The 26,171-nt window shown below is 37.0% G+C and overlaps 1 pseudogene; it reads right to left on the reverse strand.

Moving 5' to 3' along the window:
• Positions 1-18,655: 18,655 nt before the first annotated feature.
• Positions 18,656-25,839, reverse strand: LOC130868153 (ATP synthase subunit gamma, mitochondrial-like; annotated as a pseudogene).
• Positions 25,840-26,171: the final 332 nt, after the last annotated feature.

The raw sequence follows: 26,171 nt of genomic DNA on the forward strand, positions 1-26,171 counted from the left end.
ATAATTCCCTGGTTTGCCTCTCTCAAAATAACTCTATTTGCCAATATCTTAGAGCAGGTGCAAAGCCATTCTGAAGTTTCCTGCTGAGGTTTATGCAAAGAGCTGGCTTTACTGGACTGTGGGCTCAGATTCCTACTTCCTGAGAGCACTGAGATTCAAGAATGACTCGGCTATACTTCTCTTTCAAGTTAATTCATACTCTTTTTCAGATTTCTTTAGCTCTTTTGTGTAAATCACACCCTATTATAATGTACAGTGTTTCTCAAATGAAATAAGTGAGAGTGTAAATATATTTAATGGTAAGTTGGAGGAATTCATAAGCTGGTAGTTCTGTGAATTGATTTTTGATTCAACAGGTATTTAATTTTTTTTTAGAATAACTTGCGTCCCCTGGGATTTCAATCTTATGAAAATAAACAAATAAGGAGCTACTTTAGAAGATAAGGAGAAGCATAAAGAACTCTATCAATATAGTATTGGATAACAGGGAGAGAGACTATAAGCAAGATTATTATAGTAAATGGTTTGAGGAAGCATGTAAGGAAACCAACCCACATTATTTTCTCATTTCCAACTCAGGTAATTTATTTTGATCATAACATACTTGACCAAATGAATGAGGGTGTAAGAGAACAGAACAGTTTGTGGTCTTTTTTTTTTGTGCTCTAATGACTGCCCACTCAAAATCCACTACCTACTTTCTTTCTTAATGTGTGATCTAGTTTTGATTTTGTGCTCACATAAATAAAGGGGCTCAGATAAATAATAACCTTTCCTTGTCCCCTTGCTTGATAGTTGATGAATACAATAAGCTTTTTGTCTCCATGATTGGGTACCATGTGAAAAGGTAGGTAACATACTACTTTGTAGTAAGATAATAAGAAATAAGCACTGAGATATAAAACAGTGTCCCTAGAGGAAACTCTGAAATGGTTTTCTTCACTTAGAAGAAAAAAAAAAAAAAACAACAGCAAAAGAAGAAATTATTTACCTTTGAATAATATTGCATGTACTCCTCTCATCATGTAAATCGTCTTTAAATATATAAACAAAGAACCGGTCTTTGTCAGACTACTGAATTAGTCCTAGAAACATTATGTTTTTTCCATTGTATTTTCTTCTTTTTTTGATAAGGAAAGAATGGTGTACCTCTTCTTTCCTAAAGATATATCCATGATCTTCTAATTCTCAAGGCTTATATGGTATGACTTATGATGTTTTTTATATTGTAAGTGAATGGATTCAGTTAAGGAGTTTGAAGAGTTTATTTTGGATTATTTGAGTAAGAGTAAACACAATCAAGTGAGTTCCTATGGTTGAGAAATGGAAGGAAGTTTTCACATATACACATAGGGAATAAAGACTTATAGATTGGAATGATGCAGCCACATACCCCAAGCAACTATATGCAAGAGGGCACATAGAAAAGATTTTTCTCTAGACTACATCTGGAAATGTGAACCTACCCACATACTCTTTTCTGATTACTGACCTACAAATCCTAAATTAATATATTTCCATCGTTCTGAGGCACCAAATTTGTGTAAATCTGTTATGGCTGCCTTAGGACTGTAGTAAAATTTTATTTACGTCATCTAATCTGTTAACATACATAAAAAAGCATCAGCAAATGTGCTTTGTAAATGAAGAGGTTGATTTTTCATTTCCCAAGTATTGCCCATCTACAAATAATAGCTGTGAGTTATAAAAACAAAAAATATATTTTTCATGTTAGGAGAATATGAGGCAGAAATCTGCTCCACACATTCTTCAAAGGCATAAATATGAGTATAGAATAATAATATTAATGTCCTTCAGATATTAAATTTTCATAGAAACGCCACTTGTGAATCTTTCTAATAAAGTAATTTCACATATATTCATATAACATTGCTTAATAAAGAGGAGAAGATGAGTTTACCTAAATGTGTACCAACAGAAAAGTGCATAAATCAAACAAATTTTGTTATGTTCAGATTTTTACAAACTCAATAGATTCACAAAATGAATATAATAAAAACATTCCTAAAATATATTGTTCATCCAAAAATCAAGTCAAAATATATGTGCAATCTTAAAAATGTACTCATGAAAGCCTTTGAGCCAACATGCTAACATACTATTCCCATTTTAGTCCATTATAACCTCATTTCTGTCCAGTTATGAAAGAATTTTCTAGGACTTTGCATGGATTCGTAGCCATTTCCTCTGCCTAACTGCCTGACTGCCTGACTATTGCTGACCTGCAATAGTCTAAACAGTAGTTTTAAGAAATTCTAGTAAATTATAGCAGTCACTCTACTTAAAACTTTTTTCATGGGTTCTCATTGCCCTTTGAATGAAGAGAGGAGAAAGAAAAGGTAGCAGAGGGAAGGAGTAGGAAGAACTCTCTTTACGGCTACTTTGAAGACTGGATGTTCTGATTTTTGGCTCCCACTGAAACATCCTCTCATGCTCTCATGTCACATTTCTCTGTAGTTCAGGAGTCCCCTTCTAGTACTGACTCAAAGCACCCCTTTTCTAATGCGGAGTCATTTGATTTGCTTATCTCTCTGCCTGGAATATGCCCTCACTGATACAAGTCATTACTTGCCTGAACTCATCATTAAACTCTTAGGTCCACTTTCACCTCTTCAAAGAAGTTCTTTTGGAACCCATATGTATTAAGAATGAATATATTTTCCTGGATCTCCATTTGTTTATCTTGGAATCAATGGGGTTACCTTTGGTTAGCCCCAGCCTGCCTTATGGCACCACCCTCATATTGAGGACAACACTACTATATATTGTACATGTATTTTGACTTGATTTTTCGGATAAACAATGTATTTTAGGAATGTTGTTATGGGTATGGATAAATATTTAGATGGAACAAGAATACCAAACTAGGTTTCTTGGGTAATAAAAGAACCCATTGATAGAGAATCCTAGCTTGAGAACCCCCATCAGCTGAAACCTTAGAACTTTAGATCTATAAATTCTCTTCTTGACAGAAACTAGAGCTACATCATCATCAATATGACGACTTTCTTAGCCCCTGCTTACTCTGTACTATAGACATTTTGCTAGATTTTTATTTAATTTTTATTTATTAAAGTATTTTAATTTTTGAAATTACTGTATAATTATACAATTCCTCTCCATTATTTCCTCTTTCAAAAATCCTCCAATATACTCCTCCTTGCTCTGTTTAAAATTCACATCCTCTTTTTACATTAATTAATGTTGAATACATGTATGTAGATCTACATGCACATACATATATGATTTGTATATGAATATTCCTAAATACAAAACTGCAAACTGATCAGTCTATATGCTGTTACTTGTGCACGTGTTTTAATGGCTAAGCATTTGGTGTTGGTGTGTGCTTTCCATGGGGAGACTACGTCTCCTACTCTCAGCACTCTTATGTTGGACATAATTCATTGTGTAGGATTGAGGAGTCTTGGTTTCTCTCCCCATTCACTTTGACAGGTTTATTGCTGTATTGGATCAGCTCATGTTTAGGCAATTATATTGGTGAGGTTATACGAATGTAGTTCCTGACACTAGGATACACAATCTCACATCTAGTTTCTTGTTCTCCTGTTTTTTTTTTTTTTTAAATCTTTTGCCTGTATCTACCTGAGCCTTAGGTGTAGGAGTTATAGATATATAGAATTGTCTCCATACTATCGTAACTTTCTCAGCATTTTCTATTTCACCTGAACCTCTCAGCTCCCAATCTTCATGGCAACAGAAAGCACATTATAAGCTTCCAAAGCAAGAAATAGTCCTACTCAGCTATGGCATATATGAACCACAGTAATGACTACCATGGCACAGTAATCCGAAGGGTGTAATAGTGACATGCACAGCTTGGCGATCTAACCAATAGATTTCTGATTGAATTTAAGACTCATTAAGCAAGAGAGAATTCATGCTTAGTACTGGAAATGTAGCTAACATGACATAATGGATCTTAGAGGAGATCCTACAACCAACACTTTAGTAAAAAAGTAAAATCCCTAAATGCATTCTAAATATTTGTCCTTATGCCTACAGATAATATAGTCCTCTGACCTCAGCAAGGAAACTTTTCTTTGAGGAAGTAATTCTTACCAATAAACTTCTCATACTTCTAATGCTACTACCTTCATGTTTTCTTCTCAAAAAATCAGACTAATAAACAACACCTTAAGTGCTCCTCCTCCTAGTCAAATTCTTATTAATTCCCTTGTTGTTTTTCAAATAATTACTACAGCCTATAACTACTTATTACTTGGATATTCATTTATTATTCTACCAATCCATGGTGAATTCTATGGAGAAATTTTCCCTAAACTTGATCATCCCATTCCCTCATATTCTCTTCCTCCCTCCCCTTCTCCTCTACCTTCTTGCCCCTTCTCCCCCGCCATGCTCCCAATTTCTTCTTTTTTCAGGAGAACTTGTCTATTTTCCCTTCCCTGGGGAATCTATGTATGTATATTTTAGGGTTCTCCTTGTTACCTAGCTTCATCTAATATCCAGTTATGAGTAAGTTCATACCATGTTTGTCTTTCTGAGTCTAGGTTACCTCACTCAGGATTTTTTTTCTTATTTCCATCCATTTGCCTGCAAATTTCAAAGTGTCATTTTTTTTTACCACTGAGTAATACTCCATTGTGTAAATAGATCACATTTTCTTTATCCATTCTTCAGCTGAGGGGCATCTAGGTTGTTTCCAGATTCTGGAATCATGCTGATATAAGCGCAGCTGAGCAAATATTCTTGTGGTATGAGTGTGCCTCCTTTAGTTATATGCCAAGAGAGGCATTTATGGGTCTTGAGGTAGATTGATTCCCAATTTTCTGATTTCCAAAGTAGCTGTACAAGTTTGCACTCCCACCAGCAATGGAAGCGTGTTCCAATTATTCCACATCTTCTTCTGCATAAGCTATCATTGGTGACTTTTATCTTAGCCATTCTGACAAGTGCAAGATAGTATCCTAGAGTTGTTTTGATTGCATATCCCTGATGGCTAAGGATGTTTAGCATTTACTTAAGAGTATTTCAGCTATTTGAGAGTGTTCTGTTGTGAATTCTGTTTATATCTTTACTCCATTTTTTAATTGGGTTATTTGGTATTTTAATTTCTATTTTCTTGAGTTCTATATACATTTTAAAGATTTCTGTAGTGGGGGCTGTGGGCTGTGTTCATGCCGCCCCAGCTCCTGGTCGCCTGGCTAGCTTATGCCCCGAAATAACAACACACAAACTGTATTCTTTTAAACACTGCTTGGCCTATTATATCTAGCCTCTTCTTGGCTAACTCTCACACTTGGACTAGCCCATTTCTAATAATCTGCATAGCACCATTAGGTGCGCTTACTGGGAAAGATTCAGCATGTCTGACCTGGTGGCTTGCTTCATCGCATCTGTCCCAGAGAGGAGAGGAAATGGCATCTGAGCTCACTTCCTCTTCCTCCCAGCATTCTGTTCTGTTTACTCCGTCTATCTAAATTCTGCCCTATCAGATGGACCAAGGCAGTTTCTTTAGTAGCCAATGAGCTTCCTCCATTAAAAGATCAGTCATTTGTCTGATATGGGATTGGTAAAAATATTTTCCCATTCAGTAGGCTACTGTTTTGTCTTGGTGACAGTGTCCTTTGCCTTATAGATGCTTCTCAGTTTCAGGATGTTGTATTTATTAATAGTTGCTCTCAGTGTCTGTGCTACTGGTGTTATATTTAGGTAGTGGTTTCCTGTGCTCAAATGTTTAAGGCTACTTCCCACTTTCTCATCTATGACATTCAGTGTGGCTGAATTTATATTGAGGGCTTTAAACTATTTGAACTTGAGTTTCGTGCATGTGGGTAGATATGGATCTATTTGCATACTTCTACATATTAACATCCAGTTATGCCTGAAACATTTGTTGAAGATGCTTTCTTCCATTGTATAATTTTAGTTCTATGTCAAAAATGAGGTGTGTGGATTAATATCAAAATCTTTGTTCTGATTCTATTGGTTCACAAGTTTATTTTTATGTCAACGCCAAGTTGTTTTCAGTACTATAGCTCTATAATAGAGCTTGAAGTCAGGGATGGTGATGCCTCTGGAAGTTCCTTTATTGTACAGAATTGTTTTGACTGTCCTGTTTTTTATTTTTTTTCTATATGAAGGTGAGTATTGTTCTTTTGAGGTCGGTGAATAAATGTATTGAGATTTTTGATGCCAATTGCATTGACTCTGTAAATCACTTTTGGTAAGATTGCCATTTATGTTATGTTGATTCTACCTATCCAAAAGCATGAAAGATCTTTCCATTTTCTGACATATTCTTTTTTTTTTCTTTCTTCAAAGGCTTAAAGTTCTTGTCATAAAGAAATTTCACTTCTTTGGTCAGTGTTCCCCAAGACATTTTGTGTTATTTGTGGAGATTGTAACTGGTGATATTTCTCTGATTTCTTTCCCAGATCATTTGTATATAGGAAGGTTACTGAGGTTTTTGAGTTGATCATGCATCTTGACACATTACTGAAGATTTTATCAGTTGTATGTGTTTCCTGGTAGAATTTTGGGGGTGTTAGATTTTGTCAAAGATTTTTTTTTCAGCATCTAATGAGAGGATCATATGGGTTTTTCTTTTAGTTTATTTATATGGTAGATTACATTGACAGATTTTTATATGTTGAACCATCCCTGCATCTTTGGGATAAAGCTGACCTGATCATGGTGGATTATGTTTTTGATGTGTTCTTGGATTCTTTTTGCCAGTATACTATTGAATATTTTTGTATCAATGATCATAAAGGAAACTGGTCTGTATGTAGTTCTCTTTCTTTGTCGAGTCTATGTGGTTTCGATATTAGGGTAATTGTAGCTTTGTAAAAAGAGTTTGGCAACCTGACTATGCCATATACCTTTAATCCCAGCACTAAGAAGGCAGAGGCAGTCAGATCTCTGTGAGTCTGAGGCCAGCTTGATCTGCAAGAGATAGCTCTAGGACAGGCACCAAAGCTATAAAGAACCCCTGTCTCAAAAAAAAAAAAAATGAGGAGTATAGGTATCAGCTCTTCTTTGAAGCTCTGGTAGAGTTCTGCACTGAAACCATCTGTCCCTGGAAATTTTTTGTTTGGGAGACTTTTGATAACTTCTCCTATTTCCTTAGGAATTATAGTTTTATTTAAATTGTTTATCTGGTCTTAATTTACTTTTCTTATGTGGTACCTATCCAGAAAATTGTCCATTTCTTTTAGATTTAAATTCTACATTTTTTTTTGGAGTATGTGTTTTTAAAGTATGACCTATTCTTTGACTTTACTCAGTGTCTGTTGATTTTATGTCTCCCTTTTCATTCCTGATTTTGTCAATTTGGGTATTCTCTTTATGCCTTTTGGTTAGTTTGAATAAGGGTTTATCTTTTTGGTTTTCTTAAAGAACCAGTTCTTTCTGTCATTGATTCTTTGTATTGCTTGCTGTTTTATTATTATTATTATTATTATTGATTTCAGCTCTCAATTTGGTTATTTCTTGCTGTCTACTCCTCCTTAGTGAGTCTGCTTCTTTTTGCTCTAGAGCTTTCAGGTGTTCTGTTAAGTCACTTATGTGAGATTTCTCCACCTTCTTCATGTAGGCCTTTAGTGCTATGAACCTTCTTCTTAGCACTGCTTTCATAGTGTCCCATAGGGTTGGGTACATTGTGCCTTCATTTTCGTTGAATTCTAAGAATTTTTTATTTTTTTCTTTATTTCTTTGACGCAGGGGTGATTCAGTTGAGCATTGTTTAGTTTCCATGAGTTTGTAGGCTTTCTGAGAGTAGTGTTGTTGTTGAATTCTAACTTTAAGCCATGGTGATCTGATAAGATCCAGGGGGTTATTCCAATTTTTTGTGTCTGTTCAATTTTACATTGTTACCAAGTATGTGGTCTGTTTTAGAGAAGGTTCCATAAGGAGCTGAGAAGGTATATTCTTTTGTGTTTGAGTGAAAAGTTCTATAAATGTCTGTTAAGTCCATTTGAGTCATGACATCTGTTAGTTCTCTTATTTCTCTGTTATGTTTCTGTTTTGCAGACCTGTGCACTGGTGTTAGTGGGGTGCTGAATTATCCTATTAGTGTGTGGTGTTTGATGTGTAATTTAAGCTTTAATAGTGTTTCTTTTACATTATGTGGATGCTCTTTTTGGGGGCAAAGGTGTTCATCTTGTTAGTTTATAGATTTTTCCAGTGATGAGTCTGAATTTTCCATGTCTTTTGATTGATTTTAGTTTGAAGTGTATTTGGTTAGATATTACGATAGTTATATCTGCTTGTTTCTTAGGTTCATTTAATTGGAAAATCTTTTCTGAACTCTTTACTCTGAGGTAATATCTGTCTTTGAGGTTAAGGTTTTGTAGTGATGAGGCGAGCCGGCCGCATCCCTCCACCTGGCTAGTTTTACCCAAAATAATTACACGGAAACTATATTCATTTAAAACACTGCCTGGCCCGTTATCTCTAGCCTCTTCTTGGCTAACTCTCACATCTTAATTAACCCATTTTCTAATAAATCTGTGTATAACCACATAACTGTGACTTACTGGCAGGATTCTAGCCTACATCCGTCTTGGGCTGGAGAGCCATGGTGTCTGCCACACTGCCTTCTACCCAGCATCCTGTTCTGTCTACTCCACCTACCTAACTTTCTGTCCTATCAAAAGACCAAGGCAGTTTCTTTATTTAATCAATGAAATCAACACAAAACAGAAGACCCTCCTACATCAAGGTGTATTTATTGTATGAATAATAAAGATGGCTCCTTTTTCTGTATCCATTCTGTTAACCTGTTTCTACTTACAGGTGAATTTGGTCCATTGATATTAAGAGATATTAATAACCAGTAATTGTTAATTCCTGTTATCTTTAGGTGGTAGTGTTTATGTTTCCCTTCTTTGGGGTTTGTTGGTGTGAGGTGTGAAGTTAACATTTGCCTGTGTTTTCGTGTTTGCAGCTACATTCCTTGGGTTGCAGTTTTCCTTATAGTAATTTCTGTAAGGTTGGGTATATTAATAAGTATTGTTTAAATCATGTTTTATCGTTGAGTATTTTGTTTTCTATGTCTGTGGTGATTGAAAGCTTTGCAGGTCATAGTAGTCTGGGCTTTCATCCATGGTCTCTTAGTGTCTACAGCAATCTGTCTATGACCTTCTGACTTTCACAATTTCCTTTGAGAAGCTGGGTGTAATTCTGTCAGGTCTGTCTTTATATGTTACTTGGCCTTTTCCCTTTGTAACTATTATTATTTTTTATTTATTATTACATTATTAATTATATCTTTATTATTATTATTATTTCTTTATTTTGTATGTTTAGTGTTTTGATTATTTTATGGGGTGGGGACTTTTTTGGCCCAGTCTATTTGGTATTCTGTAAGCTTCTTGTACCTTCATAGGAATATCCCTCTTTAGGTTGGAAAAGTTTTCTTCTATGATTTGGTTATATCTTGAATTTTCTTTAAGATAACTTTTAGTACTTCTCTTTTGGGAATTCTAGAAATAAAGTAGAAAAATGAACTTTACAAGGCTTTTCAAAACTTTTTGACGTCTTCAATATATTATATAGAAAAATTGTTCAGCATTTTCTCAATTGCTATTTGATTTGAAAGTTTTCTTCATGTATAAAATCTGAGTTCTTCATAGGCTACAGTCATGTGAGATACATTGGTAAGAAGTTCGTATCAATAGATTCATGTTGGTTTGCTATTTTTTTAAATAGCTACAGTTAAATAAAGAATATGTTGCATTTGATACAGTTCATTTTATGTATCCCAGGTTGGTTCCATGATGGTAACAGGGAAGATCTCTTCTGTGTTTCTTTCTTCTGTTTTCTTCTATGAATAGTCACCTAATTAGAATACAATTTTATATTAATAATGACATAATCAGAAGAGGTGATAAGCTATCTTGTGTTGGAACTTGTATACCTAATTTGTATTAGGTATACTTGTATCACAGTGATCAAAATATCCCATATTATCAAGTCCACTTTTAAGTGTCAGAAAGTGTATGATTCCTTCTGCATAAAACCTGCTATGTTACACTGAGTGTATAATGTATATTACATAATTGGGTCTTATGTTTCTTTTTTCCCAAATGAACAATATAACCATTTGAATGATTCTGCATGTAGGAATCATAACACCTAACCATGAAGTACTTCTCAATGCAGGTTCTATTTTCACTCTTCTTGTAGAAACTCAAACTATATCCTGCCTGATTTGACATTTCTGGATAACACTCACTAACTATGGTAAACAACTGGAAAACCTTCTTCAAATAACCCTTATATAGTCAATAATGATCCTAGGATTAAATATGCTTGTGTGCTTTTACTAATTGAGTGAACTTTGGCAAAAAACTAGAGCAACTCACAGTTCTCAGTCTTAAAAGGACAATAGTATTTTAAACGTACATATAGGTACCATTATGTGAGCCAAATAGGTTATACTTGGGAGTGTGTGTCTGTGTATCTGTGTGTGTGTGTGTGTGTATGCAATATCAATTGGTGATTTTAAAACTGTCATCAATTTGAAGTAGAATGGGGAAGTTTCTGGGATTATTTGGTGGAAAGAAAGGGAAGGAAGAAATGTCTAAAGGGAGGGGAGCAGAGAAAAATGTAGAGCTCAATAAAAATACATAAAAAATAAATAAGAATGGAAAAAATTGTAATCTCAAAAATAAAACAAAAATTAGAAAGATATTAGCAGTAAAAAAACCCTCTAAGCCACACTTCACAGTTAATAGTTAATGAGATGAAATATATGATATAAATACAATGAAAATGAACTGTATGAATACCAGCATGCATTTGTCATGTCACCTTCATGTCATCATGGGAGTGTAAGGCTCTGTTTCCTTGCTTTAATATGACAGTAATAGGCTAATAATGTGAAAGTAAAGTGACTAAATTGGTTTTTGAGGACTGAATATTATGTCATATTAATGGTGTTTGATCCAACTGGAGTTGTTTAGTTAAGAAGAATAATGATAACCTTTAGAACAGAGAACTGAAGCTTGAGGAGGAGAGCCTAATTAGAGCTTCATTTGATCATTAGACAAGGAATTGCTGAGTACCTGATATGAAATAGGTGTCATATTGAGCCTTTTCAAATAAAAATAGACTTATTATGTGTTGCTTAGAAAGCAAATCTAGAAATATTTTGTGAGATGGCAAGCAAATGGCTTTTGGCTTAACATAAGAAAACAGGGATATAATTAGCAGTAATATAGAACAAAGAAGTCGATGAGTCTCAGAAGTCCCTTAAGACCCCACATTTAGACACATTTAGATTTTCAGAGAGCAAGAAATGAATCCTATTCATCTTTGAGATTCTGGTGAATACATACACAGATGTGCATTGAGTGGATCAATAAGACTTTGTTGAAGATGTAAACATATCAAGTAAATGATTGAGATTACTTCTTCTCAGAACAAGGAGTGTCATGGGGTCAGTCTCTGCTTCTTCTCTCATCAGTTCCCTCACACAGTATGTAAAAGACGGGTATTTATCCAAAGAAGTTCAAGAATAATATGGAAGAAAAAATAATTTTACCCAAGAAGGGCCAGATGATTGTATGGAAAGGTATATAAGTAGCACTGAACTTTCTAAGGAGCTATCTGTATGGAGCTGAGAGTATGCATTTGGCTCATCATTCCTTTCTGTCCACCATCTGGGATACAAGGAAAAGTAGGAAGTTGAGTATTCTAAATAAATTCCGATAATTATTCATTTCCTCCATTATTTTGACTAAAGAAAGCATTTTTTTCTTCTCATTAATTTATTTCAAACAAAACAAAACAAATCAAATAATGGAATAATATTGGGGAAATGAGTCAATTACAAGCTATGTTAAATTTTGGTTAATCAAGATTTTATCTGAGGAGAGAAGATACTTATTGATGAGAAGTTAACGGTTGGCAGCGAAAAATAAATGTGTATGAATACATGCTAGGGTCACTCATGTCTTTTCAAGGAAAATCTCTTGATGCCATATCATCAATCACATATAATTAGTGTATATATGATATATGCATTTTAATAATAATCCAGAAAATTTATGTGAAGCAAAAAGAATATCTTGCCAAATGAATAGGTTATTAACAGGTAAGTTTAGACTTGGGTCACAATTATATTGAAATTAAATGATATGTCCTAAGTGGCCAAAAGTCTTCTCAATTTTTGCACATTGAATTAGCTTTTATATTACACTATAATATGGGCAAACAAAAAGCAGATAGCATTTTTCTTATTTCTGAATATAATGAGATAAATTCTAACATTGAAATTTGTTTTTCTAATGAGAATAAAGAGAACTGAATATATTAAATTAGCCACGTGCTGCATAATGGTGTTTTAGTTGATCATATAACATGATATACTGGTATTCTCTTAAGACTATAATACCCAGTGGCAATGTACTCGTCTTAGTTTGGATAGACATTTCTTATCGTGCTTGAACATTAAAAAAAACTCCTCCCTTGCCTAGTAATATGTTTCTCAAAATTTATCCCTATCATTAAACAATACTCAATTGTAAGTATCTTTTCACATTAACAACGAATTACATGAGAAAAATAAATTAGATACATCCCTACATGCCATTGGTTTCCTACCTAAAACCATATTCTACTCTCTAAAGTCATAGTGAAGAGTTCAAGCAGAGCTAGAAGACTATGTCTATGAACTGAAGAGAAAGAAATTAGGGAAACTGAGAAGCCTGAGAAATGAGAAGGACCTAAACAAAGAAGTCTAGATGAAAGCTAATTGAAAACACAAGAAATAAAATAATTGGAGACCTGACTTGTGAAAGGTCTCCAATTATTTCATTTACTAGAGAAAAATTCACAGTTGCTTTTGATGGAGTCTGTCAGTGCTCTGTGAGCAGATAGCAAATATAAAAAAATATTAAAAGGAAAACTTGTGCAGTAAAATCTCCATAGGGGCTTTGAAATGATCTTACTTGGCAGTAAGATGATTCAATAGTGGTTTATATTTATGCAAATATGAAAAAAATGAAAAAAATTAGCAAATAAAAATATCTTATGTTACTTATATCTGAAAAGTTTTGTTACTGTCTTGCATATATGATACTTTATTCCTAAACAAGATACAAATTCTTCTTATATGTACATAAAAGAATTATTCCCATACTCCATATAATTGGTCATGAAACAATTACTTTTACACTAAAAAGTTGAAATTATGTGAAATATTTCCATTGGCTTAAAGGGAAAGAAACTAGAAAACATTAGCATCAGGAACTTAGTAAAATTCAGAAACATGACAATTTTTAAATATTCTTTTTAAAATTAAGTAAATGGAGAAATTATGAATAAAAATGGAAAATACTTTGAGGATAGTTAAAGTGATACACATTTTTCTGGACATAGAAGGACATGTCCATAATTCCAGCATTCAGGAAGTTGGTGAAGCAGGATCCCAAGTACACAGCTGGTCAGAGCTACACAGAGAAACTCTCCTTTTTTCTAAAAATCATATATTAAAATTCATGAGAAACAGAAACTCTACTCTCATGCAGGACTATATATGCCAATAATATAAAAGAAGTTATATTTGTTTGGATATGATACCAAAAATATAGGCAAGAACAAACAAATGATCTGGGTTATGTATAAAATGTAAAATATCTATACATCAATGTAGCCTAAGAAATTATTTGCAAACCATTCATCTGATAAAAGCTTAAAATAGAAATGTACAACGAACAATCTACAGCTAAACAGCCACAATAAACACAAACAACTTGGTTAAGAATAGCTAAAGAGTTTAAATAAGTGTTTCTTCAAATTCATGTATAACAACTTAAGATGCAAATGAAATCCACATAATATACCACCCATCAGAAGGAATACACTTAAAGTGAAAGTGAAGTGCAATGTTGAAGACATGAGTACACTGAAACATTCAGTCAGTGCTGATATAAAATCAATATGGCAGTTATCCACAAAAGCATATCAGAATTACCATGACAACCTGAAATTCTCTTTAGATGCAAAAGGTGTTAAAATAACTGGAACACAAATGTCTGCAGCATTATTTTTCATTTATCATCCTGCAGTAGGGACAGAAAACTATTAATTGAATCCATTAATTTGCTAATGTGATACATTCGTAGAAAGGGATATATTATTTGTACATTAAGAGATGTGAAGTTTTTTATATTTTCCCCATCGTATCACTGTTGTAATAAGAGCGGCAGGGCTGCGTCCCCGGCACCCGGCCGCCCGCATGGCTTATGCCCCAAAATAATTACACGGAAACTGTATTCTTTTGAACACTGCCTAGCCCATTAGTTCCAGCCTCTTATTGGCTAGCTCTTACATATTGATCTAACCCATTTCTAATATTCTGTGTAGTACCACGAGCTGGCTTACCAGGGAAGATCTTAACCTGCGTCTGTCGGGAGTGGGAGAATCATGGCGACTCCTTACTCGGCTTCTTTCTCCCAGCATCCTGTTCTGTCTACTCCGCCTACCTAATTTTCTGTCCTATTAAAGGGCTAAGGCAGTTTCTTTATTTAACCAATGAAATTAACAGATTAATACAAGACCCACCTCCATCATTTCCCCTTTTTCTGTTTAAACAAAAAATGGCTTTCACTTTAACATAGTAAGATTACATATAGCAAAACAGTTATCAAGCAAGAGTTACAGTTACAATATTTATATCTATTTTATCTTTTATCATAATTAAGGAAAACTATAACTATAACTAACCATTCTTCAACTCCATCAAAGACTCCAGAAGGATATAATATTACCTAAGTAAACAAGAAGTAAGAAACTTCAAACTCTAGAAATGACAGAGACATCTCACTGCATGGACAGTCACCCAAAGTTCTTTTGTACTGTTGGGGCATCCATCTTCAGCCTTCAGGCCCATAGTATCCAGCAGACATTTTCATCAAGCAGGAAATTCCAAAGACAGTTCAGTCATTTTTTGCTGTGTCCTGCAGAATGTCTCGCAGACTCTTTCATGAGTCAGGAACCCCGAAAGACCATCTCACCTTTAGGCAAGTTCAGTAGTCCTCTCTCTGTAGGTTCTTTGTGTCCAGTTTATGCAACAGTCCAGGCAAGAACAGTTTCTTGCCCAAATGGCTATCAAACTCCATAAGGATCCTCTTCGATGACCATCTTCCTCTTGAAGTAGCTGGTGCTGCCAGGAGCAGAGTGTCTCATTGTCACGAAAAGCCCTAAGTTATTAAAACATTAAAGGCCATATTCTGCAGTCTTTGAAAGATATGAAGAATGTCTAACTGAAATATATCTCTATATATCTAGAAAATCTAACTAACATGACTATAAGCTTTACTATTATTGATGATTATCCATTAACAACCTATATTTTCTAATTATACATTACATTTTTAAAATGAACTTTACAATCACAATACCTTAATAAAGAGCAGAAACACATATACATATAACAAAATTGACCTTAAAATCTCTACCAATGCAAATTATTCATATCTATATCATATCCCCCTTTAAATGTAAAAAAGAACATTTATAAACAATATATGGGAACATGGGCGCAGTTTTCTATCCAAACTGCTTCCTGCTGAATGGGGGCGCTGTATTCAGATCTTTCATGGTGTAACCTGTGTGTCAGGGTCATCTCAGTCGGCAGTTGAGTGAAGTAATTTTCTGAAGGTATTCACAGCAACCTTTCAGGAGGGCGTGGTCTATCATACCATATTGGGATAGACGCAATCCACAGGGTCGCATCCTCTGTGAAAACAAAAGAAGACCCTCTCCAAAGCATCATATCCTTAGACCCATATTCTGAAATCATAATACCCTTATGTCCATTCTGGTTTAGCTTGGCAGCCCATATAATGAAATGTCTCTCTGTACTTAGCTCCTTCACAGTCAAAAATTTTAAAGAAAACACAATAATACAAAGAATCCAGACTCTCTGTGAATTTTCCATTTTTATGTGGCTTATTTTTCTTTATTTCTTTTAATCTATAACTATCTGTACTCTGTCTCTTTAAAGACGTTACCCTTTTTTTAAGACATTAACTTTACTTTTTATATATATTTTTTTATCTCTCTCAAGCATACGTACATTCATCCAACAGTGTCTGAATCAGTTCTATTGTGAATCTGTAATTTTTTTACTATCCAGAAGCATTTTTTAAAATGTTAAGCACTTCTCAAAAACTTAAGTTGCACCATGTAGGGGTAATACGGTATTGCCTGTGTCCTGCCCAGCTGAAACCTTAACTGTGCTGTTATTATGGTAATTACGGTAGTTCCTGCCTGAGACCAGCAGAGTTCCTCATGGCGGAGCTGAGCTGCTCCTGCATCAGAACCATTTGGTGCCCCTGAGTCACACACAGTTCCAGGCACACAGCAGTCCACATTGCCATCAAGCAAGCCGTAGCACTTTATTCCAAATGCTCCATTCAAAAGCTCTGTCTCCAGCAGGAGCCAGACAGAGATCGAGATGGCGGCACAGCCCAGAAAGCCGGCATTTTAAAACAGCCAGTTTTTTCCTGCTGCTGAGTCAGGACAATTTCTTTGCCGCACGCAACCCACAAACAGCAAAAAGCTGTCTTAAATTCTCTCTCTCTCCTTTTTAAGCCCTCTCAGGTTTTACGTGGAGTTCATTATCACGCTGGGCGCCACTCTGTTGAAATAAGAGCGGCAGGGCTGCGTCCCCAGCACCCGGCTGCCCGCATGGCTTATGCCCCAAAATAATTACACGGAAACTGTATTCTTTTGAACACTGCCTAGCCCATTAGTTCCAGCCTCTTTTTTTTTTTTTATTCTTTTTTAATTAAAATTTCCAACTGCTCCCCGTTTCCCATTTCCCTCCCCTCCTCCCACACATTGCCCCCTCCCCCCACTCCCCTCCCCCATCCCCACTCCTATTCTCCTCCCCCCAGTCCATTCCCCCTCCCTCTTGATACTGAAGAGCAGTCCAAATTCCCTGCCCTACAGGAAGACCAAGGTCCTCCCACTTCCATCCAGGCCCAGGAAGGTGAGCATCCAAACAGGCTAAGCTCCCACAAAGCCAGTTCATGTATTAGGATCGAAACCTAGTGCCATTGTCCTTGGCTTCTCATCAGCCTTCATTGTCCGCCATGTTCAGAGAGTCCAGTTTCAACCCATGCTTATTCAGTCCCAGTCCAGCTGGCCTTGAAGAGCTCCCAAGAGATCATTTCCACTGTCACAGTGGGTGGGTGCACGCCTCGTGGTCCTGATTTCCTTGCTCATGTTCTCCCTCCTTCTGCTCCTCATTTGGACCTTAAGAGCTCAGACCGTTGCTCCAACTGGGGGAATCGGGGTGATTGGGGATAAAGGAAGGTTGGATAGGGGAGCAGGGAAACTCATACTCATACCTTAGGTAAGGGAGCCACCTAAGGGGTGGCAAGAGACTTGAACTTGGAATGGCTACCAGATGCCCAGGGCAATGTCCCCAGTTAGTTCATTGGGGCACCTGAGGATAGGGAACCTGAAATGAATCTATCCTATAATCATACTGATGAATATCTTGCATATCGCCATTGAACCTTCATCTAGCGATGGATGGAGACAGAGCCAGAGACCCACACTGGAGCACCGGACTGAGCTCCCAAGGTTATAATGAGGAGCAGAAGGAGAGAGAACATGAACAAGGAAGTTAGTTCCAGCCTCTTATTGGCTAGCTCTTACATATTGATCTAACCCATTTCTAATATTCTGTGTAGTACCACGAGCTGGCTTACCAGGGAAGATCTTAACCTGCGTCTGTCGGGAGTGGGAGAATCATGGCGACTCCTTACTCGGCTTCTTTCTCCCAGCATCCTGTTCTGTCTACTCCGCCTACCTAATTTTCTGTCCTATTAAAGGGCTAAGGCAGTTTCTTTATTTAACCAATGAAATTAACAGATTAATACAAGACCCACCTCCATCATATCACCTGTGTCCTGGTAAAAAGGGAGAAGGAAAAATACTACATAATGAGACAGAGCAGGGATAGATAATGCTGATGTTGGAAAAAGCAATAGGGAATCGTATTATGTTATATCTACATAAAATTATGTCTAAAACATAGGAGTGTATGCACATGTACACACACCCCCATATATGTATATGATGTATATGCAGTGAAGTTATGCCACTTGGAGTGATATTGCTTCTGCCAAAAGCCATAAACTAACAGAATCAGGTGTGATAACCTACTCTTGATGGTAATGGCAGTAAAAGAGTCTCTCTAAACAATATAGATGATTATTGTTGCTCTTGGTTACCTCCTATAAGTTGAAGACAAAACCCCATTGCTGAAGTTATTAAATATGTGGGGTATAAGTCTTCGATGATTTTTCCTGGACCCAACCCCAAATCTCCCACCTCCATAAGGACTAGCTTTCATGTTGCCACAAAGTGCAATGCAAACCTCAAATTAAAGACAGCAATAGAGTCCTACCCTGCTATGATGATCATGGTCCATAACAATTGTCAACACAGCAAGATTTTCTTTTCTTTCTTATTGTAATTTGTTTATTGTAAGATAATTTACAAACATCTTGCTCTATTTATAACTCAGTGGACCAAGGTTCTTTTGACAAAGACAGTAACCAGTTAAAACCAGCTTGCTGTTTTCCTTTACCTATTATTTGTGGGTATAACTTGATTTTCATTAATCCAGAGCCGCAGCGCCAGGTATGATTTTAATCAACTCCTTTGTGATGACAACTTAATGGATGCAGTTGAACATCAAGTCAATTTGTCAATCATATCAGAAGCATTCTTGCAGACATTGCCCAGAGCTGTCATTCTGAAATGTTTCTTACTGGTGGAGGACTCCTTCAGGGAGTAGTAGATGATGTTGACCAGACTGTATTCCTGGGAATTCTGCAGCATATAAGCATTGCTGTAAGGCTCATGCTCTCAGCAGCTGTAATGGTATTGAGAAAGGTGGACTTATCTTATATCTTGTAGGAGAGAGCAGACTTGAACTGATTAAAAATGATAGGTTCTTCATCAAATTCATATCCAGAATTTAAGAATTCAAAGGCAATGTCTGATGAATCTCAAAAATGTAGGGGACTTCTTATATTTTTTTTTTTTAAAAAAAAAATTTTCCGCCTCCTCCCCGCCTCCCATTTACCTCCCCCTCCTCCCGCACCTCTCCCCCTTCCCCCACTCCTCTTCTCCTCCCTCTCCAGTCCCAGGAGCAGTCAGGGTTCCTGCCCTGTGGAAAGTCCAAAGTCCTCCCCCCTCCATCCAGGTCTAGGAAGGTGAACATCCACACTGTCTAGGCTCCCACAAAGCCAGAACATGAAGTAGGATCAAAACCCCATGCCATTGTCCTTGGCCTCTCATCAGCTCTCATTGTCCGCCATGTTCAGAGAGTCCGGTTTTATCCCATGCTTTTTCAGTCACAGTCCAGCTGGCCTTGGTGAGCTCCCAATAGATCGGCCCCACTGTCTCAGTGGGTGGGTGCACCCCTCGTGGTCCTGACTTCCTTGCTCATGTTCTCCCTCCTTCTGCTCTTCATTAGGACCTTGGGAGCTCAGTCCGGTGCTCCACTGTGGGTCTCTGTCTCTATCTCCATCCATCGCTAGATGAAGGTTCTATGGTGATATGCAAGATATTCATCAGTATGATTATAGGATAGGTTCATTTCAGGTTCCCTATCCTCAGGTGCCCAAGGAACTAACTGGGGACATTGCCCTGGGCATCTGGTAGCCACTCCAATTTCACGTCTCTTGCCAACCCTTAGGTGGCTCCCTTAACTAAGATAGGAGTTTCCCTGCTCCCCTATCCAAACTTCCTACATCCCCAATCATCCCGTTTCCCCAAGTTCCCCTCATCCTCTCCTTCACACTTTTTTTTCTCCATCTCCCCTTATCCACATCCCACCCCACCCCCAAGATTCCAATTTTTTGCCCAGCAATCTTGTCTATTTCCCATAGCCAGGAGGATAACTATATGTTTTTCCTTGGGTTTGCCCTCTGGTTAAGCTTCTTTAGGACCACAAATTATAGACTCAGTGGCCCCCTATCCATGGCTAGAAACCAATTATGAGTGAGTACATCCCATGATCTTCTTTTTGGGTCTGGGTTACCTCACTCAGGATAGTATTTTCTATTTCCATCCATTTGCATGCAAAATTCGAGAAGTCATTGTTTTTTACCGCAGAGTAGTACTCTAATGTGTATATATTCCACACTTTCTTCATCCATTCTTCCATTGAAGGACACCTAGGATGCTTCCAGGTTCTGGCTATTACAAATAATGCTGCTATGAACATAGTTGAACAAATGCTTTTGTCATATGATAAGGGATCTCTTGGGTATATTCCCAAGAGTGGTATTGCTGTGTCCAGAGGTAGGTTGATCCCAATTTTTCTGAGAAACCGGCACACTGATTTCCAAATTGGTTGCATAAGTTGGCAGTCCCACCAGCAATGGATGAGGGTTGCCCTTTCTCCAAAACCTCTCCAGCAAAGGCTATCCTTGGTGTTTTTGATTTTAGCCATTCTGACAGGTGTAAGATGATATCTCAAAATTGTTTTGATTTGCATTTCTCTGATCGCTAAGGAGGTTGAGCATGACCTTAAGTATCTTTTGGCCATTTGAACGTCTTCTGTTGAGAATTCTCTGTTCAGTTCAGTGCCCCATTTTTTAATTGGGTTAATTATCATTTTAACGTCTACTTTCTTGAGTTCTTTATATATTTTGGAGATTAGACCTTTGTCTGGTGCGGGGTTGGTGAAGATCTTCTCCCAGTCAGTAGGCTCCCTTTTTGTCTTAGTGACAGTGTCCTTTGCTTTACAGAAGCTTCTCAGTTTCAGGAGGTCCCAATTATTCAATGTTGCCCTTAATGTCTGTGCTGCTGGGGTTATACATAGGAAGTGATCTCCTGTGCCCATATGTTGTAGGGTACTTCCCATTTTCTCTTCTATCAGGTTGAGTGTGTTCAGATTGATATTGAGGTCTTTGATCCATTTGGATTTGAGTTTTGTGCATGGTGATAGATATGGGTCTATTTTCATTCTTCTACAGGTTGACATCCAGTTGTGCCAGCACCATTTGTTGAAGATGCTTTCTTTCTTCCATTGTACACTTTTAGCTCCTTTATCGAAAATGAGGTGTTCATAGGTTTGTGGGTTAAAATCCGGGTCTTCTATACGATTCCATTGGTCGACTTCTCTGTTTTTATGCCAGTACCACGCTGTTTTCATTACTGTAGCTCTGTAATAGAGTTTGAAGTCAGGGATGGTAATGCCTCCAGAAGTTCCTTTATTGTATAAGATTGTTTTGGCTATCCTGGGTTTTTTGTTTTTCCATATAGAGTTGATTATTGTCCTCTCAAGATCTGTGAAGAATTTTTATGGGACCTTGATGGGGATTGCATTGATTCTATAGACTGCCTTTGGTAGAATTGCCATTTTTACTATGTTGATCTTCCCAATCCAAGAGCAAGGGAGGTCCTTCCATTTTCTGGTATCCTCTTCAATTTCTTTCTTCAAAGACTTAAAGTTCTTGTCAAATAGATCTTTCACTTCCTTGGTTAGAGTTACCCCAACATATTTTATGCTGTTTGTGGCTATCGTGAAAGGTGATGATTCTCTTATTTCCCTCTCTGCTTCCATATCCTTTGTGTATAAGAGGGCGACTGATTTTTTGGAGTTGATCTTGTATCCTGCCACATTACTAAAGGTATTTATCAGCTCTAGAAGTTCTTTGGTGGAGTTTTGGGGGTCGCTTAAGTACACTATCATATCATCTGCAAATAACGCAAGTTTAAATTCTTCCTTTCCAATTCGAATCCCCTTGATCCCCTTATGTTGTCTTATTGCTATTGCTAAGAATTCAAGCAATATATTGAAGAGGTATGGAGAGAGTTGACAGCCTTGGCATGTTCCTGATTTTAGAGGGATGGCTTTAAGTTTCTCTCCGTTTAATTTGATGTTAGCTGTCGGCTTGCTGTAAATAGCTTTAATTATATTTAGGTATGACCCTTGTATTCCTAATCTCTCCAAGACTTTTATCATAAAAGGATGTTGAATTTTGTCAAATGCTTTTTCAGCATCTAATGAAACGATCATATGGTTTTTTTCTTTCAGTTTATTTATATGATGGATTACATTGATAGATTTGCGTATGTTGAACCAGCTCTGCATCTCTGGGATGAAGCCTACTTGATCATAATGGATAATTTTTCTAATGTGGTCTTTGATTCGGTTTGCCAGTATTTTGTTGAGGATTTTTGCGTCGATGTTCATGAGTGAGATTGGCCTGTAATTCTCTTTGTTGGTTGAGTCTTTGTGTGGTTTCGGTATCAGAGTTACTGTAGCTTCATAAAAGGAATTTGGCAATGACTCCTCTATTTCTATATTGTGAAATACATTAAGGAGTATAGGTATTAGGTCTTCTTGGAAGTTCTGGTAGAATTCCGCATTGAAACCATCTGGTCCTGGACTTTATTTGGAAGGGAGGTTTTTGATAACAACTTCAAATTCTTCGCGACTCACGGGTCTATTTAGGTTGTTTACCTGGTCCTGGTTTAACTTTGGTATATGGTATTCATCTTAAAAAGTGCCCATTTCTTTAACATTTTCCAGTTTTGTGGCATACAGGCTTTTCTAGTAAGATCTAATGATTCTCTGAATTTCCTCTGTGTCTGTGGTTATGTCCTCTTTTTCATTTCTGATCTTATTAATTTGCAAATTCTCTCTCTGCCATTTGATTAGTTTGGATAGGGGTTTATCAATCTTGTTGATTTTCTCCAGGAACCAGCTTTTTGTTTCATTGATTCTTTCAATTGTTTTCTATGTTTCTATTTTGTGGATTTGAGCCCTCAGTTTGATTATTTCCAGTCTTCTACCCCTTCTAGGTGAGTCTGCTTCTTTTTTTTCTAGAGCTTTCAGGTGAGCTGTTAAGTCTCCAATGTGTGCTTTCTCTGTTTTCTTTATGTGGGCACTTAGTGCTATAAACTTTCCTCTCAGGACTGCTTTCATAGTGTCCCATAGGTTTGAGTATGTTGTTTCTTTATTTTCATTGAATTCAAGGAAGACTTTAATTTCTTTCTTTATTTCTTCCTTAATCCAGGTATGGTTCAGTAGTTGATTGTTCTGTTTCCATGAGTTTGTAGGCTTTGTGCATTTAGCATTATTGCTGAATTCTAGCTTTAATCCATGGTGATCTGATAAGATACATGTGGTTACAGATATTTTTTTGTAACTGTGGATGTTTGCTTTTTTACCGAGTATGTGGTCAAATTTGAGAAGATTTCATGAGCTTCAGAGAAGAAGGTATATTCTTTCCTATTTGGGTGGAATGTTCTATAGATGTCTGTTAAGTCCATTTGATTCATTACTTCCCTTAATCCTCTTATTTCTCTGTTAGGTTTCTGTCTGATTGACCTGTCCATTGGTGAGAGAGGAGTCTTAAAATCTCCTACTATTAATGTGTGCAGTTTGATTGCTGCCTTGAGTTTTAACAATGTTTCTTTTACATAAGTGGGTGCTTTTATGTTAGGGGCATAGATATTCAGGATTGAGACTTCATCCTGATGAATTGTTCCTATTATAAGTAGAAAATGTCCCTCTCCATCTCTTCTGATTGATTTAAGTTTGAAGTCAACTTTATTAGAAATTAGTATGACCACACCTGCTTGTTTCTTAGGTCCATTTACTTGATAAGCCTTATCCCAACCCTTTACTCTGAGTAGGTGTCTGTCTTGTGGTTGAGGTGTGTTTCTTGTAAACAGCACAATGTTGGATCCTGTTTTTGTATCCAATCTCTTAGTCTGTGCCTTTTTATAGCTGAGTTGAGTCCATTGACATTAAGTGATATTAATGACCAGTGGTTGTTAACTCCGGTCATTTTTTTAGTAGTAAATTTTGTGTGTTTCCCTTCTTTGAGTTGCGCTGGTGAAGGGTCTCTAGTTGTCTGAGATATTGTGGTCATTGTTGGACTTCTTGGTTAGTGATTTTCCTTCTGTTACTTTCTGTAAGGCTGGATTTGTGGCTACGTATTGTTTAAATTTGTTTTTATCCTGGAAAATTTTGTTTTCTCCATTTATAGTGAATGAAAGTTTGGCTGGGTATAGTAGTCTGGGCTTGCATCCACAGTCTCTTAGTTTCTGCAGTACATCTATCCAGGACCTTCTGGCTTTCATGGTTTCCATAGAGAAGTCAGGTGTAAGTCTGATAGATTTACCTTTATAAGTAACTTGGCCTTTTTCCTTTGCAGCTCTTAATATTCTTTCTTTGTTCTGTATGCTTTGTGTTTTGATTATTATATGGCGAGGGGATGTTTTTTTTTGATCCAGCCTATTTGGTGTTCTGTATGCTTCTTGAACCTTCATAGGTATATCTTTCTTTAGGATGGGAAAGTTTTCTTCTATAATGTTATTAAATATATTTTCTGGACCATTGATCTGCACTTCTTCTCCTTCTTCTACTCCTATTATTCTTAGGTTTGGTCTTTTTATTGTGACCCGTATTTCCTGAATGTTTTGTGATGAGAGTTTGTTGGCCTTGCTGTTTTCTTTGATCAGCGTGTTTATTTTCTCTATGGTATCTTCAGAATCTGTGATTCTTTCTTCTATCTCTTGTATTCTGTTGGTTATGCTTGTTTCTGTAGACTCTATTCGTTTACCTAGATTTTCCCTGTCTAGCCAGCCTTCTGTTTTTGTTTTCTTCTTTGCCTCCATTTCAGTTTTTATGTCTTGAACTGTTTCCATTATCTGTTTGATTGTTTTTCCTTGGTTTCCTAGGGTATCATTCACTGATTTACTCAATTCTTCAAACTTTCTGTTATACTTCTCATCCATTTCTATAAGGGCATTTTTTACATGCTGTTTAAGGGTGTCAATCACTTTCATAAAGTCAAATTTTTCTACTTCTTCATGATTAAGGTGTTCATGTCCTCCTGTTGTGAGGTCGCTGGGTTCTGGTGGTTTCATATTATTTTTCAGATTGTTGAGTGAATTCTTGCATTGGCGCCTGCCCATCTCTTCCTCCGAATGCTCTGCTATGGATCTTCTTTTACAGGATCAGGTCTCCTTGCCTACTGATGTACCTTCCCAGTGATGGTACTCCCCAGTGATGGTTCTCCTGGTGCTCCAGTGATGTCTCTCCTGGTGACAATATCAGATCTCCGTGCCCAATGATGACTCTCCTGGTGCCAAGATTAGCTCTCCGTGCCCAATGATGGCTCTCCTTGTGCCGAGATCAGATCTCCGTGCTGGTTGGGTAGTTCGTAAACAAAGTGCCTACCTTGCTTGGTTTAGGTGCGCCAGTGAAACAAAGGAACTCCACCCCGCCTGTTTGCCCTGAGGATTCGCCCCCAGCGCCCAGACAGGCTGAGCTAGGTGGTATTATGTGCCCAAAGAGGGAAGGGGGCAGAAGGAGGAAGGGTTCTGGATGCAAGCTGGGTGGGATAGGAAGCAGTAGGGGACTTCTATCCCACAACTTTGACACCAAAAACTGGTCAGAGTGAGTCCTATAAAGTATGTCATTGATTTTGTTACCAATTCCCGCAATTATAACTTCTTTCCCAGCAGCGATGAGGGTAGCTTCCTCATTCTTCATCTATTTGGCCACTGAGGAATGAATAGCACCACAAATCCCTTGATCTGAGGACACACCAAAAAGGAGGTGTTTGTTCTTGTTCTCAGGTAATTTAATATCAACCTATTCATAAAGAGCCAAGGAGCTTGTTCCATACCCTCAACCTGGTCTCAGGTCCCACTCAGCCCTGGCATATTTTGCAGCTGCGACCATCTTCATAGACCTGGTAATTTTCTGGATTTTTTTTTGATGGACTTAGGTCTCCTGGTAATATCTTTCAAAGTTGCCATGTTTCAAACTTGTGCAGCTGAAAGGTACAGGGCAACAGCCCAGCAACACTCTCCTGCAAGAGCATGGTGGAACTATGAAGGTTGGGCAGACGGGACTAGCGAGATTTTCCTTTAGCACTTGTATCTTGGCAATAACTAAGAGCTATCATGTTGAATTTACAGCCCATCCAATAGGACAGAAATCATGCATGGTACTTGAAAACTGGCTAACTACCCAGGCATAATGGTGGCATAAATCTTAGAAGAGAACCTACAACTGAACCTTTACTAGAACATAATTTCTAACTGTATTCTAAATATTTATCCTTATACTCACAGATAAATATAGCTCCCACCCT

This window comes from Chionomys nivalis, chromosome X (genome assembly GCF_950005125.1).
Source record: "Chionomys nivalis chromosome X, mChiNiv1.1, whole genome shotgun sequence".
NCBI classification, from domain to species: domain Eukaryota; kingdom Metazoa; phylum Chordata; class Mammalia; order Rodentia; family Cricetidae; genus Chionomys; species Chionomys nivalis.